Here is a 17,938-nt window from a genome sequence, read left to right as displayed (position 1 = left end):
ATCGCTTGTCTTTCACTTTGAGCTAGACTCAAACTATGCTCACTTCAGCTGTTTTGGGGCTTAGTGTGGATTTAATCACCAATCTACAGAATATTAGTGGGAATCCAAATATTGGACAATTCTGGCTTGCCATCAAATTCCTAGCCTTAGAGTATGCTAGCATTGCATTGATACTTTGCCCAGAACTTCCTCAAACAAGCGCAAGTTGAGGCAATTCAAGTGGCAATGGAAAGCTTACCTGACACCGAACGTAATGGAAATAGTTTCAATGTTTGATCTATGATTATCAGGATGAAGTCATCTTTTTTTTTTTTGATAAAAAAAATGGGGTGAGGAGGGGCGACCAGCATAGCAACCTCCTCTGGACGTGACTATGAGAGCCCTGACGCCACTAGATGAATGTTCGATGCGGGAAGCGATAAGTACAATCTCCTCCCCACTACGTCTGAGGAGAGACCCCGAATCAGATGAGTACGTCACCTCCAGCCCCATCAAAGCATATAGCGGATCAGAAATCATTTTCAGACCGGATATATTTTAACTCTCTAATACCTTCATCCAATGCTACAACCACCATGATGTTTCATGCTCACTTGTCTCAGCTTTTAAGATTTTATAATTTTCTTTAATTTTGGATGTCAACATTATTATTTATGTTCATTTAGAAGTTTGATACTTTTATTTCTTTTTTTTACCATTTTTCCTAATTCAACACGATAGCTCATATAGAGTACCGGTAGACATGGTAAAATGAGTCTTGATTACTTTACATGGAATAAGTTCTAATAAAGTAGGTGTTTACACCACATCAACATGTGGCAACATAGGATCTCTCAAGGTTTCAAAAGCAATGATGTTATGGGCATTTGCTCGGGTAGACGGAGAGGATAGTGATCAAGATGCGCCATGGCACACAATGCTTCACAAGTCAAGTTACAAGCGATGCTCTCAGTCTGGTGGTTTGTACATGATTTAACAAGTCATCTGCACATGGAATGTTGGATGTAGTTATTAATAAGTTCCAAAACTATCTAGAAACCAAAGTCCAAATGTGACTAATGAGCCTCAAAGATAGGGAGTTAACTGACGGTTTTGAGTAGGGTTCTAGTCATCATGTACAAATAGATGAATGTAATGAAAGGATCTTTTGATATCCAACTTATCAATACATCTTAGATTAGCTTAGCCTAATTTACCAGTAGTTTTCAGTCTTAAGAGTAGTGTTAACTTAGATTTCGAGCATCATAGCTCAAACAACACCCGTATCCTTATCTAAATCAATCTTTTGTGGATAGTACTATGACGGTGATAAAAATCTTTGAAGATAAAACATCTAGACCCATGCTAATCTCATAATCTTTTTTTCTTGGTACAGATCTCATAACCTTTTCTCAATCACCATCTTTGCGACTGATCTGACACCGGTGGCATACTTGCATACCTATCTACTTGTCATCTTTTTCGTCAGTGGGCAAGACAAAGAGGGAAAACATAATTCATCTCAGCTTAATATAATTTATATCGATTTAAAGTAGCTTGAAAAATGTAATCTTAAATATTACTTCTTAGTTTGAAAAGAATATAATTTTATTGAGAGCCTTGAGATATCAATTATAGATCTTGAAGAGTCTTTTTGAATAAGTCCAAGATCATGAAATCATTTTTCTACAAAAAATTATGCCTTTCCAAAAATTAGAAGAAAATTATTATTATTATGTTACAACTAAAGCTTTTGGTGACAATTTTTTGGCTTAAAAAGTTGGAGCTTTTTAAAAATCATAAAATATCAATTTTCAATTTTGAAAGATTAAGGCAAAATTATCAAAAATATAATATTTATGTGATGCCTTTCCAAAAATTGGAGGAAAATTGTTACTAGAATACAATTAGCTCTTGTGTATTTTTTGGTCCAAACAACATGAATATGGTCAAAGACCATGTAGTATCAAATATAGATCTCAAAAAATCATTTTTGATTTGAGATCATCTAAATTCAATATTCCTACAAAACAGAAAATTAAAACAAGGTCATTATTACTTTAAAACTATAGCTTTCAGTTACTTTCTTATTTTGCAACTATCGAAATCTTAGTGAGTGAGAGATATCAATTATAGCTATGATTAAGGCCTTTAAGAACAAGTCTTAGATTAACAAAAGCTGGTATTTTTTGTAAAATATTGTGCCATTTAAACATGTTGCTTTTTAAAAAAGTTTTTTTTGCATGTTTATCCATACATATATGGCTTATTTCATATTCACCCATTGCAAATTATTCTTTGCATAAATATATATTGCCCAAATTATCTTTTTTTTGAAAAGATGTCCCTCTTGTAAGATTTTTGGTTTCTAGTGTTAATAAATAATTATTTTGTGTAATGTTTTGCATTAATACTCTGAAACTTTATGCAAAGTTACGTAAGCTTATACTATTATTGAATGGTAATTTTTTTAGAGATATTCATGCACCTGTTGTTGGGAATAGTATCCCAAAGCCAATCGTCAGCCTGTTGACGGTTGTACTCCTTTTGTATTAGTACATGAATTATAAATAAATAAAAGTTATTTTGATATTTTTTCATCACAAATGTTTCATCTTCTAATGAACTCCTGTGTTGTGGTGAAGTCCTTAGGACTATTTAGACTCGACAAAGGAGGATTTGTCGCTTAGTCCTTAAACATGTTCGCGACCAAATGATACGTTGTTACCAAGGACGACAACGTTTATCGAGCATAGGTCGTTGTGTGCCATATGGGTTGGTTGTCCTCATAACCAAAGAGTGTGGAGACACTCCTATGGCATACAGGTGAGATGTAATGGTACATTTGCACTGAACGTGACCAACTCCGGAGCTATTTCTGCCGTCAAGATTTGCTCCGATGGGATATGGATATAAATGTCCCTCCGACCTGAGACCGCCACGGTGACTTGCAAGCAACTCACTGCACTTAGGCACTAGACTACCTGAATTTCTAATTCAATGACGGAAGGCTGCTGAGTGTAGTCAAGTACTTGACTTGTCGGTGCGTGTGTCAAGATGGGATTGACCACTCCAGTTTAGGAGCTGTGTACAGTCGTGTTTCAATTTAGCAAAACTTTGGCCAGGGTAGTCCTAGTGAGGGTCACAGGACTAATTGAGTTGAGCATGATTCGGATGATATCATCAGGGTTGACAGTTTAACCCTGAGTCATCCTAAACACAGGGGTCAAAAGGGATGAATTATACGGTAACCATATTCACGTAGGTTCTGAATGTTGCGATTGCGATTATTCGATCTATCCGATCGTCGGGTACCATTGCTAGATGGTCACTTCGATTAGTATAGGAATTGGTTCCTGTACTACCGGCTTAGATTCGAACCTGCGGGGTCACACACATTAGTGGTTCCTTTCTGATCAGATGGCTGATTATGAGTCTTATGTGTCTGGGACTCTATGATTGAGAATTAGGATTCTCTGATCATGAGTTCCACACATTTTGGGTACCGGGGTCAAAATTTTGAATTTTAAATTTTGAATTTGAAATTTGAACTCTTTGATCAGGGTTTCATATCGATGGTCTCTGATGCCTGATTGCCCATCGGATTTGGACTCAATATTTATGAGAAGTTTAATTAATGATTTGATTACTAATTAACTCAATTTGATTGAGTAATTATTTTTGGATCAAGTCCAATTGAATTGGATTCAGTTTGGATTGACCCGATTAGGTTAAATGTTGACCTAATTGCTAAGGTGGTTTAGTCCCTGATTTGATCAGGGGTTAGGTTTAGTTAATTTCTGATTTGATTAAGATTTTATTGAGCCTAATTAAGCCTAATTAAGTTGGATTTAATTTATTCTAATTGTGCTTAACCTATTTAGATTAGGTTGGCTCAATTAGGTTCAAACCACCTTGACTTTTCTCCCTGCGCCATCTCACTTCTTCTGTGCATATTTAAATTCACGAGAAGAAACTTCTCATGAATTTTCTCCACGCAGAAGCCATCCCACGCCCACCCTTGTGCGCCAAATATCTGGATAAAAATAAGTTGGTTGGCCATTCAAATTCAAAAGAAAGTTTGAATTTGAATGAGCAACCAACTAATCCATGCGCCATGGTCTTATCTTGTGCACCCCATATTTTACACGAGAAAATATTTCTCGTGTAAACTCTCCATGCACAAATCAACTCACGCCCCTTCTCTTCTCATGCATAAGTGGATAGGGATGAGTTGGTTTTGCATTTGAATTCAAATTTGATTTGAATTCAAATGTGTAACCACTTATCTTTATCCTCTCATGCAGATAAGACACGTTCGACGTTATTTTAAAAGGAGGAGAAAGGTGGGACGTGCGTAGAAATTTTAGGAGAGAAACTTTGGGGTGTGAGAAAATTTGTGCACAAGGTGAAGGTCCAAAACCTTCCGAGACAAAAAGAAAGAAAATTGAGCGCAGGGTTTCTAGTGTGTACCCTAGGGTTTCTACCTAGGGTTTGGAAAGTGAGATTGGTGTGCCACGAGTGTCGTGAGTCCACCAAATTTCAGAGAGAGTTCCATCAACCTCTCAAGCAACCGTCTAAATGATCCAGAGCATCCGAGAAGTCGGCACACATTGATCGAAGGAGTTCGATCAACATCTGCCATCAAAAAGGGTGAAATCACGAACTAGCATTCGTGAGGAGCTGATCAGACGGAAGCTTCGTGTGGACGATCCGTAGAGGCTAGACATTTGTGTGGCTGTGATGTGACGATCAGAGTCCTCCGATGGTGATCAGATTGCGGTGATCGACTACTCGCAAAAGGTGATGTATTCTGAACACAATACTGTAAAAGGTTTACTGATTCAAATTTGAATTTTAAATTTAAATGCATGCTGTTGTATCATATTTAGATCCTAGTGTAGGGTTAATTAGTATTAATTAATAAGATTAATTAATAATTTCACTGTAAAATAGTAATTTTGAAAAAATTTTAAAATTACCATTTTGCCCCTGCACTAAATTTTCGCTACAAATGGTATCAGAGCATGGTTCTAGAATATGATATACATATGCATGCGTAGATTAATGTGTAATCTATAAGTTTGAATTCAAAATTCAAAAAAATTTGAAATTTAAAATTTGAAATTCAAAATTTGAAATTTGAAATTTGGTTGAAATCTCAAATTTAAAATTTGAAATTTGAAATTCAAAATTCAAAAATTTAAAATTCAAAGATTGAAAATTCGAAATTTGAAATTTGGTTGAAATCTCAAATTTAAAATTTAAAATTTGAAATTTGAAATTCAAAATTTAAATTTTGAAATTGGTATATTTAGATATACTTGATCCAAGTAGCAAGTAATCTAATTGGGTTGGTTGCCATGGCCGTCCGGTCATAGGAGAAAAGTAGGGTTTAAAGGCCCTCTCTTCCCATTCGATGGGGTCTCCTATGGCGGTAGGGGTGCCGACGCAATTATATCCCATACCGATGAAGCAGCGAAAGGACTTAATTATAAAATTTATCATGAATGTGTTAGATTAGATCTAAAAAAAAATTTATGATTTATTTTGAGTTATTTTCTGTTATGAAATGAGCAATAGGATTACTGTTTATGAATTGTGCTGATCCGTTTATGAAATGAGTCAACACATTTGGTGAATAAAAAATAAAATCTTTCAAAATTTAAAAATTATTTTCGAAATGCCAAATCCTGACCCATCAGCCCAAGTACTTAATTAAAAGAATTAAGTGTTGTCTAGTAGGTCTAGAATTGTGAATTAAGACCTAAGACAATTGCATAAACTTGTGGGTCAATGGGTTAGATGAATTAGGTCCATAATTGGGTTAGACCTAAGGTTAGCTTAAAAAATGGACTAAATGGAGTAATTGGTCAAATCTAATCAAAAGTTGAATTAGATTAGGTCAAGGATACTCTAGACTCAACTTCAATAGTTGTAGTTGAATGGGTCCATGTCTTTAACTAGATCAAGATGGACTTAATTCATGGCTACGCGGTGGAGCCCTATTTACTAAGTTGATCAAAATTAAAACTAATGAACCGGTTGGTGTCTAAGGTAAGTTCGGCAGTTTTGACCAGTGGTTCTTAAGCGGGAGCTACTCGCATTGATTCGATCATTGACGAGTTAATGGCAAATCCCCACCACTGATCTCACTTACCTGGCCAATCTGGTAAGTTAGATTTTGATTAGATCATTTGGTGATTAGAGCTCACCCATGTCATTAGGTAAATCAGTGTGACTGATTTAGGTGCTCCTAATGCCAGCTTTAATTAAATCCTTTTTTAATCTGACTTGGTGAAGTCAGTAGGAGGATTGAAATTGGCTGGATGATTTCTTCTCTACTATTCTTTAATAAAATCTTCAAAATTATTAGGTCCCTAAAATGATTAAGTTATAATGATAACTAAGTCATAGCCTCCCATTAAGTGAGTGATAATGAGTCCATTAGTTCAATGATCATTGGAGGCCCAAAGGCCTGGTGCTCATTGGCTAATAGAATTATTATTCATAATATGATAATTTGATTGAGTCTTTCTGATGGTGGTTAGGTTGGCCGGTCAAAGTCGGGCCTGATCATTTATTGGTCTGATTCACTAAATTAAGTCATGTTAATGGTTGGACCTAACCAGATCTTTTCAGTGGAGGCCAAAGCCTACTGATTAGGTTCTGGGGCAAAATCAATTACTAGAAGTTGTTTAGAGAAACAACTGGTTAAGAACCTACCCATAGATGCACATGGGTTGACCAACCAAAGTTGGGCTCGTGTGTAGTCTGTGTGGATTCTAGTACCCATTAAGGAATTAAAGTAATTCCTCGAATTGGAGGATGAGGCTACCAGTTCGTAAAAATATTGGAAAAAACTTTAGACTAAAGTCCAAGTCTTTAGTATTAATTTATGTACTAATAGAGGTCTCGTTTTCCTTTATGCAGCTATGGTCACTACCCTGTCGCTCCGATCATTATTAGATAATGACAAGCTCATGGGACCCAATTTCGATAGCTGGTATCGAAAATTGAAAATCGTCCTTGAGCATGAGCGGATCCTTTATGTAGTAACGGATCCAGCACCTGAGGAGCCAGCTCCGAACGCTAGTAAGGCGATCCGAGACACTTACTTGAAGTGGCTCAATGACCGCACCACCGTTCGATGTATTATGCTGGCAGCAATGAATGACGAGTGCAGCCGAAGGTTTGAGAACGCCCAGCCACAGGAGATGCTTCAAATGTTGAACGACTTCTTTGGCACGCCTGACGATGTTGAAAGGCACAAAACTAGTTGTGCCATTTTCAATGCTCGGATAAGGGATGGGGCCTCAGTCACTGATTATGTACTGTACATAATCGAGATGATTAAGCGCCTAAGCAAATTGGACTTTCCTCTGCACGAGCAGCTATGTAAGGATGCGATCCTTAATTCCTTGCCCAAGTCCTTCCTCCCATTTCTTACTCATTTTTGAATGACAAAGCCTGCAGTAAACTACCACGGATTGTTGGGGTTGCTGCAGAACTTTGAGAAGGATCACCAACTCCATAAGGAGTCGGTGAATGTAGTGGGAGGGTCTTCTTCTCGTCGTCAACCCTTTGGGAAGGGGAAGAAGAACAAGAAGAAGAAAAATAAGAAGGTGCAATCTCATGCTGGGACAGTAGCACAGGGTCAGACAAAGAAGCGCAAGCACGACCAGAGCCAGACGGAGTGCTTCTTTTGCAAGAAGCACGGGCATTGGAAGAGGAACTGTCCTCAATACATTGCCTCCCTGGACCCGAGCAGGCCAAAGAAGAAGTAAGGTAATTATATGATAACTTCTTGCAACTTTTCGATTTGTGATACTACTGCCTGGGTATTGGATACCGGAAACCCTTATCATATTTGTAATTCGATGCAGGGTCTGCAGGTCAGTAGGAGATTTGATGAAGGCGAGAGGTTCCTGAACGTTGGAGATGGAAGCAAAGTTTCAGTTCTAGCTTTAGGAATCATGAGTCTTGTAATCAATTCTCGTAATGTAATTCTGAGTGAATGTCACTATTGTCCAAGTTTTTTATTAAATATTATTTCTATAGGCCTTTTGACCATGTACGGTTATGATTTTTTAATAAAAGAAAATATTTGCAATATCATTTTGAATGGTGTTACAATATTTGTTGGATAATTAAATAATAGAATTTACTTACTATCACAGCCTGTTAATGTGGTTCAAAACTTTGGTAAACGTTCTAGAATAGATAATGTGTCAGAAGTCTACTTTTGGCACTATAGGCTAGGTCATATCAATAAGAACAGGATAAACAGGTTGGCTCAAGAAGAAATTCTTGAAGTTAGTGATTGTGAATCACTTCCAACCTGTGAGTCTTGTCTTCTTGGGAAGATGACTAAGTCACCTTTTATTGAAAAAGGTGAGCGAGCTAGTGAACTCTTAAGTCTGGTACATTCTGATGTATGTGGACCCATGAGCTCAAGTGCAAGAGGTAGATTTTTCTACTTCATAACCTTCACAGACGACCTATCTAGGTATGGGTATGTCTATTTAATGAAGCATAAGTCGGAATCATTTGAAATGTTCAAACTATTCCAAAATGAGGTAGAAAAACAAACTGGAAAGTGTATTAAAACTCTTCGATCTGATCGAAGAGGTGAATACCTTTCCAATGAGTTTCTGACGTATCTAAGGGAGAATGGGATTCTCTCTCAGTGGACTCCTCCTGAAACACCACAGCATAATGGTGTGTCTGAAAGGAGGAATCGGACCCTGTTAGACATGGTTCGATCCATGATGGGGTTTGCTGGTCTGCCGATCTCCCTCTGGGGATATGCGCTCGAATCGGCTTGTTACCTTCTAAATAGAGTTCTGAGTAAGTCTGTAGCCAAAACGCCATATGAGATATGGATAAGATGTAAGCCAGTACTCTCGCACCTTAGGGTTTGGGGGTGTCCGGCTTATGTTAAACGTTTAATTACAGACAAGCTTGGACCGAGGTCTGACAAGTGTAATTTTATAGGGTACCCAAAAGAGACCAAAGGGTATTATTTCTACCTTGCTGATGAGCAAAAGGTGTTTGTCAGCCTTAAGGCAATTTTTTTAGAAAAGGAGTTCCTTAGTGAAAAAACTGTTGCCTCTAAGGTCGAACTTGACGAAGTTTGACAGGTGGAAAAACCGACACATGTTACTGAACCTGAACCGGATTTGATTAGATCAGATCTGGAGCCCATTGATTATGCACCCTTAAGACGGTCTGGTAGAGTACCACATCAACCGGACAGATACTATGGTTTCTTGGTCTGAGATGGTGATCCTGTCGAACTTGATGAAAATGATGAGGATCCGATCACCTACATGGATGCAATGCAGAGACCTGACTCTGAGAAATGGCTAGAGGCCATGAAATCCGAAATGGAGTCCATGAAGGTCAACGATGTGTGGACATTGGTTGACCCACCTGAAGGAGTAAAACCCATAGGGTGTAAGTGGGTCTTCAAAAGGAAGAGGGGTGCAGACGGAAAGGTGGAGACCTATAAAGCCCGTCTGGTTGCCAAGGGATATCGTCAACGTTATGGTATAGACTATGACGAGACGTTTTCTCCTGTGACAATGCTCAAATCCATTCGGATTATGCTTGCGATAGCTGCCCATCTGGACTATGAAATCTAGCAGATGGATGTGAAGACAGCTTTCCTAAATGGAGAGCTGGACGAAGAGGTGTATATGATACAACCTGAAGGGTTCACATCCACAGATGAGTCTAAGGTGTGCAAGCTACAGAAGTCCATTTATGGACTTAAGCAGGCATCTCGGAGTTGGAACATACATTTTGATAGGACGATCAAAACGTATGGCTTCGTTAAGAATGGAGAAGAGCCCTGCATTTATAAGTGGGCTAATGGTCCAGTAGTAGTATTTCTTGTATTGTATGTGGATGACATTCTCTTAATCGGGAATGATGTCCCTGCATTACAGAAAATAAAGATTTGGCTATCGTCACAGTTCTCCATGAAGGATCTGGGAGAAGCTTCCTACATCCTAGGGATGAGGATCTATAGGGATAGATCCAAAAAGTTGCTTGACTTATCCCAGTCCACGTACATTGATACTATGCTGAAAAGGTTCAGCATAGAAAATTTCAAGAAAGGCTATCTACCGATAGGCCATGGAAATTCTCTCTCGAAGAGAGATTGTCCAACAACACTTCAAGAGAGAGAGCGTATGGGTAGGATTCCATATGCTTCGGCAGTGGGATCTATCATGTACGCCATGACATGTACACGATCAGATGTGGCATACTCACTAGGGGTAGTGAGTAGATACCAATCTGATCCAGGAGAGAATCACTGGAAGGTTGTTAAAACCATCCTGAAGTATTTAAGAAATACTAAGGACCAGTGGCTTATATATGGTGAATCAGACTTGAGACTTATAGGATTTACAGACTCTAGTTTCCAGTCTGATCGCGATGATAGCAAGAGTGTGTCAGGATTTATTTTTACCCTTAATGGTGGGGCTGTCTGCTGGAAGAGTTCCAAGCAGCACACTGTGGCTGATTCAGTATGCGAGGCGGAGTATATTGCTGCATCAGATGCTGCCAAAGAAGCGGTGTGGCTGAAAAAATTCATCACCGAGCTCGGAGTAGCACCCTCCCTTGTTGGTCCAGTTATGCTCTACTGCGACAGCTCTGGAGCCATTGCTCAGGCGAAGGAACCAAAGGCACACCAGCGGACGAAGCATATTCTGCGTCGCTACCATCTCATCCGGGAGATCGTGGATCGAGGTGACGTCGACCTTCAGAAGATCGACGGGAAGGAGAACCTGACCGACCCATTCATTAAAGCCATTGCGGTGAAGGAGTTCAACGACTACAAGTCAAAGATGGGTATTAGATACTGCACCGATAGGCTTTAGGCCAAGTGAGAGATTGTTGGGAATAGTGTCCCAAAGCCAATCGTCAGCCTGTTGACGGTTGTGCTCCTTTTGTATTAGTACATGAATTATAAATAAATAAAAGTTATTTTAGTATTTTTTCATTACAAATGTTTCATCTTCTAATGAACTCCTGTGTTGTAGTGAAGTCCTTAGGACTATTTAGACTCGACAAAGGAGAATTTGTCGCTTAGTTCTTAAACATGTTCGCGATCAAATGATACGTTGTTACCAAGGACGACAACGTTTATCGAGCATAGGTCGTTGTGTGCCATATGGGTTGGTTGTCCTCATAACTAAAGAGTGTGGAGACACTCCTATGGCATACAGGTGAGATATAATGGTACATCTGCACTGAACGTGACCAACTTCGGAGCTATTTCTGCTGTCAAGATTTGCTCCGATGGGATATGGGTATAAATGTCCCTCCGACCTGAGACCGCAATGGTGACTTGCAAGCAACTCACTGCACTTAGGCACTGGACTACCTGAATTTCTAATTCAATGACGGAAGGCTGCTGGGTGTAGTCAAGTACTTGACTTGTCGGTGCGTGTGTCAAGATGGGATTGACCACTCCAGTTTAGGAGCTGTGTACAATCGTGTTTCAATTTAGCAAAATCTTGGTCAGGGTAGTCCTAGTGAGGAGTCACAGGACTAATTGAGTTGAGCACGATTCGGATGATATCATCAGGGTTGACAGTTTAACCCTGAGTCGTCCTAAACACAGGGGTCAAAAGGGATGAATTATACGGTAACCATATTCACGTAGGTTCTGAATATTGCGATTGTGATTATTCGACCTATCCGATCGTCGGGTACCATTGCTAGATGGTCACTTCGATTAGTACAGGAATTGGTTCTTGTGCTACTGACTTAGGTTCGAACCTACGGGGTCACACACATTAGTGGTTCCTTTCTGATCAGATGGCTGATTATGAGTCTTATGTGTCTGGGACTCTATGATTGAGAATTAGAATTCTCTGATCATGAGTTCCACACATTTTGGGTACCGGGGTCAAAATTTTGAATTTTAAATTTTGAATTTAAAATTTGAACTCTTTGATCAGGGTTTCATATCGATGGTCTCTGATGCCTGATTGCCTATCGGATTTGGACTCAATATTTATGAGATGTTTAATTAGTGATTTGATCGCTAATTAACTCAATTTGATTGAGTAATTATTTTTGGATCAAGTCCAATTGAATTGGATTCAGTTTGGATTGACCCGATTAGGTTAAATGTTGACCTAATCGCTAAGGTGGTTTAGTCCCTGATTTGATCAGGGGTTAGGTTTAGTTAATTTCTGATTTGATTAAGATTTTATTGAGCCTAATTAAGCCTAATTAAGTTGGATTTAATTTATTCTAATTGTGCTTAACCTATTTAGATTAGGTTGGCTTAATTATGTTCAAACCACCTTGACTTTTCTCCCTGCGCCACCTCACTTCTTCTGTGCATATTTAAATTCACGAGAAGCAACTTCTCATGAATTTTCTCCACGTAGAAGCCATCCCATGCCCACCCTTGTGCGCCAAATATCTGGATAAAAATAAGTTGGTTGGCCATTCAAATTCAAAAGAAAGTTTGAATTTGAATGAGCAACCAACTAATCCATGCGCCATGGTCTTATCTTGTGCACCCCATATTTTACATGAGAAAATATTTCTCGTGTAAACTCTCCATGCACAAATCAACTCACGCCCCTTCTCTTCTCACGCACAAGTGGATAGGGATGAGTTGGTTTTGCATTTGAATTCAAATTTGATTTGAATTCAAATGTGCAACCACTTATCTTTATCCTCTCACGCGGATAAGACACGTTCGACGTTGTTTTAAAAAGAGGAGAAAGGTGGGACGTGCGTAGAAATTTTAGGAGAGAAACTTTGGGGTGTGAGGAAAGTTTGTGCGCAAGGTGAAGGTCCAAAACCTTCCGAGAGAAAAAGAAAGAAAAGAAAGAAAATTGAGCGCAGGGTTTCTAGTGTGTACCCTAGGGTTTCTACCTAGGATTTGGGAAGTGAGATTGGTGTGCCACGAGTGTCGTGAGTCCACCAAATTTCAGGGAGAGATCCATCAACCTCTCAAGCAACCGTGCAAATGATCCGGAGCATCCGAGGAGTCGGCACACATTGATCGAAGGAGTTCGATCAACATCTGCCATCAAAAAGGGTGAAATCACGAACTAGCATTCGTGAGGAGCTGATCAGACGGGAGCTTCGTGTGGATGATCTGCAGAGGCCAGATATTTGTGTGGCTGTGACGTGACGATCAGAGTCCTCCGACGGTGATCAGATTACGGTGATCGACTACCCGCAAAAGGTGATGTGTTCTGAACACAATACTGTAAAAGGTTTACTGATTCAAATTTGAATTTCAAATTTAAATGCATGCTGTTGTATCATATTTAGATCCTAGTGTAGGGTTAATTAGTATTAATTAATGAGATTAATTAATAATTTTGCTGTAAAATAGTAATTTTGAAAAAGTTTTAAAATTACCATTTTGCCCCTGCACTAAATTTTCGCTACACCTGTACCATATTATCATTTTACATTTAAAATGATTGCTTATGGTATTATCGAATGGTAATTTGCACATAGTGATTTTCAAAAGAGCAAATTACAATGAACTATAATTTCACAAATATACATGCAAAAGTCCTTTGATATGAACACCTTGAAAAATAAACTAATATAATTATTATAATTTTTATAAATAAAATATAATAAATTATATCTTTTAACTATACTTTTTAGATGTATAATATATATTTTTAGTAGTAATTAAAATAATTTTATTTTACATTTTAAGAGAAAGAAGAGAGAAATATTCATAGAATCATTGATAATTACCCAGTTAGTAATCAGAGATTTTGGATTCACTTCTGATTTTATTTTATTTTATTTTAAAAAATTATAATTTTATTCTGTCTACTTTGACTAAGTTGCACTTAGATGTTCTTAGCTTTAAAAATTTTAATTGCAACTTTTAAAAAAGAATAATGACTCAGTTTCCATCCATTTTTATTAATATGATCTTAAAAAGATGTATCATGTGCCAGTCACATGATAACTTAAATTTCTTTTTGAACCAAAATACGCTTAGCCTCCACACAAGGAGCCCTATCTTCAACCCCACCAATGATTAGCTCTTTGCCAAAGATGGCATGTCCTAGGATATGCATAACCATGCCCTGCTTTATTGAGAATGTCTTCATCCAACCCTTCCTTTTTGACAAGCAGCCATTGATGAAGGATGCGGTGATTCTAATGATCTTGTAGCATCAAGATTATGTTAATGTTATGCCTTCAATCTGAAATTGCAAGTCTAGGATAACGGCAACTACTGCATACTCATGAAGAATACTTTTTACAAGCATGCAAGGCATCTCTTTATGATATCAAAAAGTAACAGCAGAATAAAATTTAAATAATTAATATTTAACTTTAGTTCAAATAATTAAATCAAATATCTTATAAAATAATATTTCATGATCTTGCATCAAATTTTAATAAATCTTAATCTAGAATAAAAATATCAAAATTTACTTCTAGTTCGCTCTTTCATATAGAATCTTCAAGTCAAGCTAGATCTTTGAATCTGTAAAAACAGTAAAATATAAAGTAATGAACCAGATATCTCAATAAGTAATGAATATCTTGACTAGATAACTCATATGATAATATAGGTTGCAAATATTAAATATAATTTATCATTAATCAATGTATAATCATAATCAAAATTTATTTTTGAATTCACTATAGAGCTGAAATCGGATCAGATATGGATTGAATACCAAAATATCCATATCAATATTTGTTTCATCTAATGAATACAAATAAGGATATGGATATTATTTGGATGCAAAAATTCATGTCCATATTTATTTTAAATGGATACGGATATAAATACTAGAAGTATATATAGTTATGGATATAAGTCTGATAATTAAATCTTTTGATTATAAATCAATGATATTGCTAAATAATCAAATTAATATCATATTTATATTGTTGTATATTTTTTTAAAAAATTAATAAGTACTATATAAAATTACAGATAGATTCAAATATACAGATATGGATTGGATAATTATCTATCCATATCTATTTTTTTTTATGGATATAGATATGGATATGGGTAATAATCAGATCCTCAAATTTCTATCTATATTCGGATTGATTTGGATGCAAAAATTGATCTGGACGAATATTATCCATACCATTTTCACTTCTAATTCAGTAATATTAGCATCTTTCAAATATTTATATACATATCATATATTTGATTTCAAAAATCTGATTCAAAATAAATTTTATTCAACTCATTAGCCTTTAACCATGATCATACTTATACCTTTTGACTGAGCCAGAATACTATACTTATATTTCATAGTTAGATCGAAAATAGAATCATGAGCACAAAGTGCCAATACATAACCCCCAATTAGTAGGATTCAGAGCATAGTCAGGCTGAGAGTTTAAAATTAATTCGTATCAAAATACTTTTCACGGAATAACACATATTTCATAATCAAATAAAAATATACATATATAATTTCTAATTTTTTGATGAAACTGGCAGTTGGTGGTGTTGTCTAATGTTATAGGAAGAAGGAGAAAAGAGAGGAGGGTCGAGGCTTAGTTTTGACGGTTCTCCCACCCTGATATCCATGTGCACCATTGTGACTTTTGGAAAGCAAACTCCAGTGAGTTAACTAGCTTAAGGCCTTGATTTCTTGATGGATGAACAGGATGCTTCTTCCTTTTAAATAGTGGTGCAAAGGAGAGATTTGACTCCTCTCTGGCATTGATTTCGACTCCAATTGGGAGTCCAATGGAAGAGAAGACTCCTAATGAAAGTCTTCTCTCTATTTTTTTTTTTTGTCGACTTTAAGATTTGTATAGTTGTTTTAACTGGAATGACAGGATGGGTTGGGGTATCACAGTTAAAACCCAAAGAAATGAAACCAAGCAAGATACTCAAAATAAAACAAGTGTCATCCCTGTTCACTGAACAAATGACAATGCACAAGAAAATAGGAGGAAGAGCAAAAAAATTTACTTAGAATAAGAGTAAGTGATCAAAAGTTTATGATAAAAATTAATCTAAGCTAAGAAAATACCAAGCAAAATCTCATGACCTTTATCCATAAATTCCATTGGCCAGCTTGCAAGCATGCTTGAACCGGCCAGCCTTACACAACACATTAATCATATCCTCATGTGCCATCTCCAAAATTACTCCCATCAAGGCCAATTCATCAAGTACCTTAATTATAAGCTAATACAAACTTCCCTAAGAGACAAAGCCCTGTTGAGAAGGCTCAAAAAGTTACAGCAATGATGCCCTTATCAATCATTATGTTTCATACCTTCATGTGCCCCCTCATTTTTATGCTTCCTAAACAATGCATTGATGAGTATGATATATGCATATACTGTTTGATCATAGCACTTCTCCGTTCTCTTAAATAACACACAAGCTTCATGCTTCATTTCCTCCTTGCTTTACCAAATGCATCTATAAGGGCATTGTAGCAGTATAAGTCTAGAACAGGCCTCTTTTCCACCATCTGATCAAACACTTCTTGGCTTCACCAACATTCCTGATCTTCCCAACCTGTCAATAAAACTAGAATAGAATACTGCATTCACTAGCACATCATTCTCTCTACAAAAGTTAAACCACTCCATTGCCTTCTCCAGCTTCTCGATGTTGCACAAGCAATTGACAACCACCCCATAAGTGGCCCCATCTAGCATAAGTCTTCATTCTTCATCCTCTCAAAGAGCACTACCGCCTGCTCCTCCTTACCATTCTTGGCAAATTAATTGATAAGCTCAGTATAGATAGCCAAATTAGCCTTTTGAAACCATGCTTTCCAAAAACGTCAATCCCTCAAATGGCTTCCAATACTTGCAAAGCTTGCTGATCCCCAAGCTGTAAGCATGGGGAGGGATCTCCCATCTCCTTTCATCCTATCATCCATCTCATAGTAGAGATCCAAGCATTGATATAACCATCCCTCATAATTGTGATACTTGATGAAAGAGAGATAAGTGATCTTCTCCGACACAATATCGATCCTTCCTTTCTTGCATTTCTTCAAATACTTTGACTACCTTCTGAGTTTTGCCCTTTCATTAACATATTATAGGAGACAACATTAGGGCGGACATCTCCGTGAGTTTCTATAGCCTCATAAACCTTCTTGGAGGAGTCCATGAAGGTAGCATTCACAAGGCCATTTATCAAACAGTTGTAGCTCACTAGGGAGCGCTTGATGTTGCACTCCTTCATGCATTGCTGGACCTAAAGGAGCCCTCCACCATGCAAAGCACCTTGAGGGTCCGGATCAAGGAGGCGACGGCGAGTAGGGTGAGTCAAAGCTCGACTACCATCTCTCGGATTTATTGGGATTTGGAGGGGGCGGAGGAGGAGAGGGTGTTGATGGGGGAGATGTAGGAGTCAAGGTGGTGGCTGGGGTAGTTCTTACCCTGGACGGCACTGCGGAAGAAGCAGAGGGTAGTGGTAATATGGCAGCATGTGGTGGCTGGGGTAGTTCTTACCCTGGACGGCACTGCGGAAGAAGCAGAGGGTAGTGGTAATATGGCAGCATAGATCGAGGGTGCGGGAGGAGGTGAAGAGGAAGACATAAGGAGAGAGTTGGGATGGAGTGTAATAATTTACAAAGGTAAAGACTTTGCAAGAGGCTTAACACCTTAGGAGTTTGGGGAAGAAAAAAAAAAAATATCGGTAAGGGGAGAAAAAGGAAAGAAAAGGAAGGAAGTGTTTCTTTCCTCTTGGTTCCAAGATTAAAGAAAAAAATAATTTTTTTTTTAATTAAAAATAAAAAAAAATATTACAATCTTCTTTTACTATTATATTCTTAAATATAACATTTATATTACCAATTTATGAAAATAACAGGAACTGCTATTGGACCGTGGTATGCTTTAACTTAAAAATATATACTGTGATATGTTTAGGGACATTAAACTAGGAAAGAAAATAAAATAAGATGGAAAAAGATGAAATGATAAGATC

At 37.5% G+C, this 17,938-nt stretch overlaps 1 pseudogene; it reads right to left on the bottom strand.

Annotated features, from left to right (window-relative positions):
• Nucleotides 1-15,903: 15,903 nt before the first annotated feature.
• LOC140851783 (uncharacterized) lies at nucleotides 15,904-17,640 on the bottom strand (annotated as a pseudogene).
• Between the last annotated feature and the right edge of the window lie 298 nt (nucleotides 17,641-17,938).

This window comes from Elaeis guineensis, chromosome 9 (assembly GCF_000442705.2).
Source record: "Elaeis guineensis isolate ETL-2024a chromosome 9, EG11, whole genome shotgun sequence".
Taxonomy (NCBI): Eukaryota; Viridiplantae; Streptophyta; class Magnoliopsida; order Arecales; family Arecaceae; genus Elaeis; species Elaeis guineensis.
The sequence above is the reverse complement of the archived record's forward strand: the minus strand, read 5'-3'. Positions and strand labels throughout refer to the sequence as shown.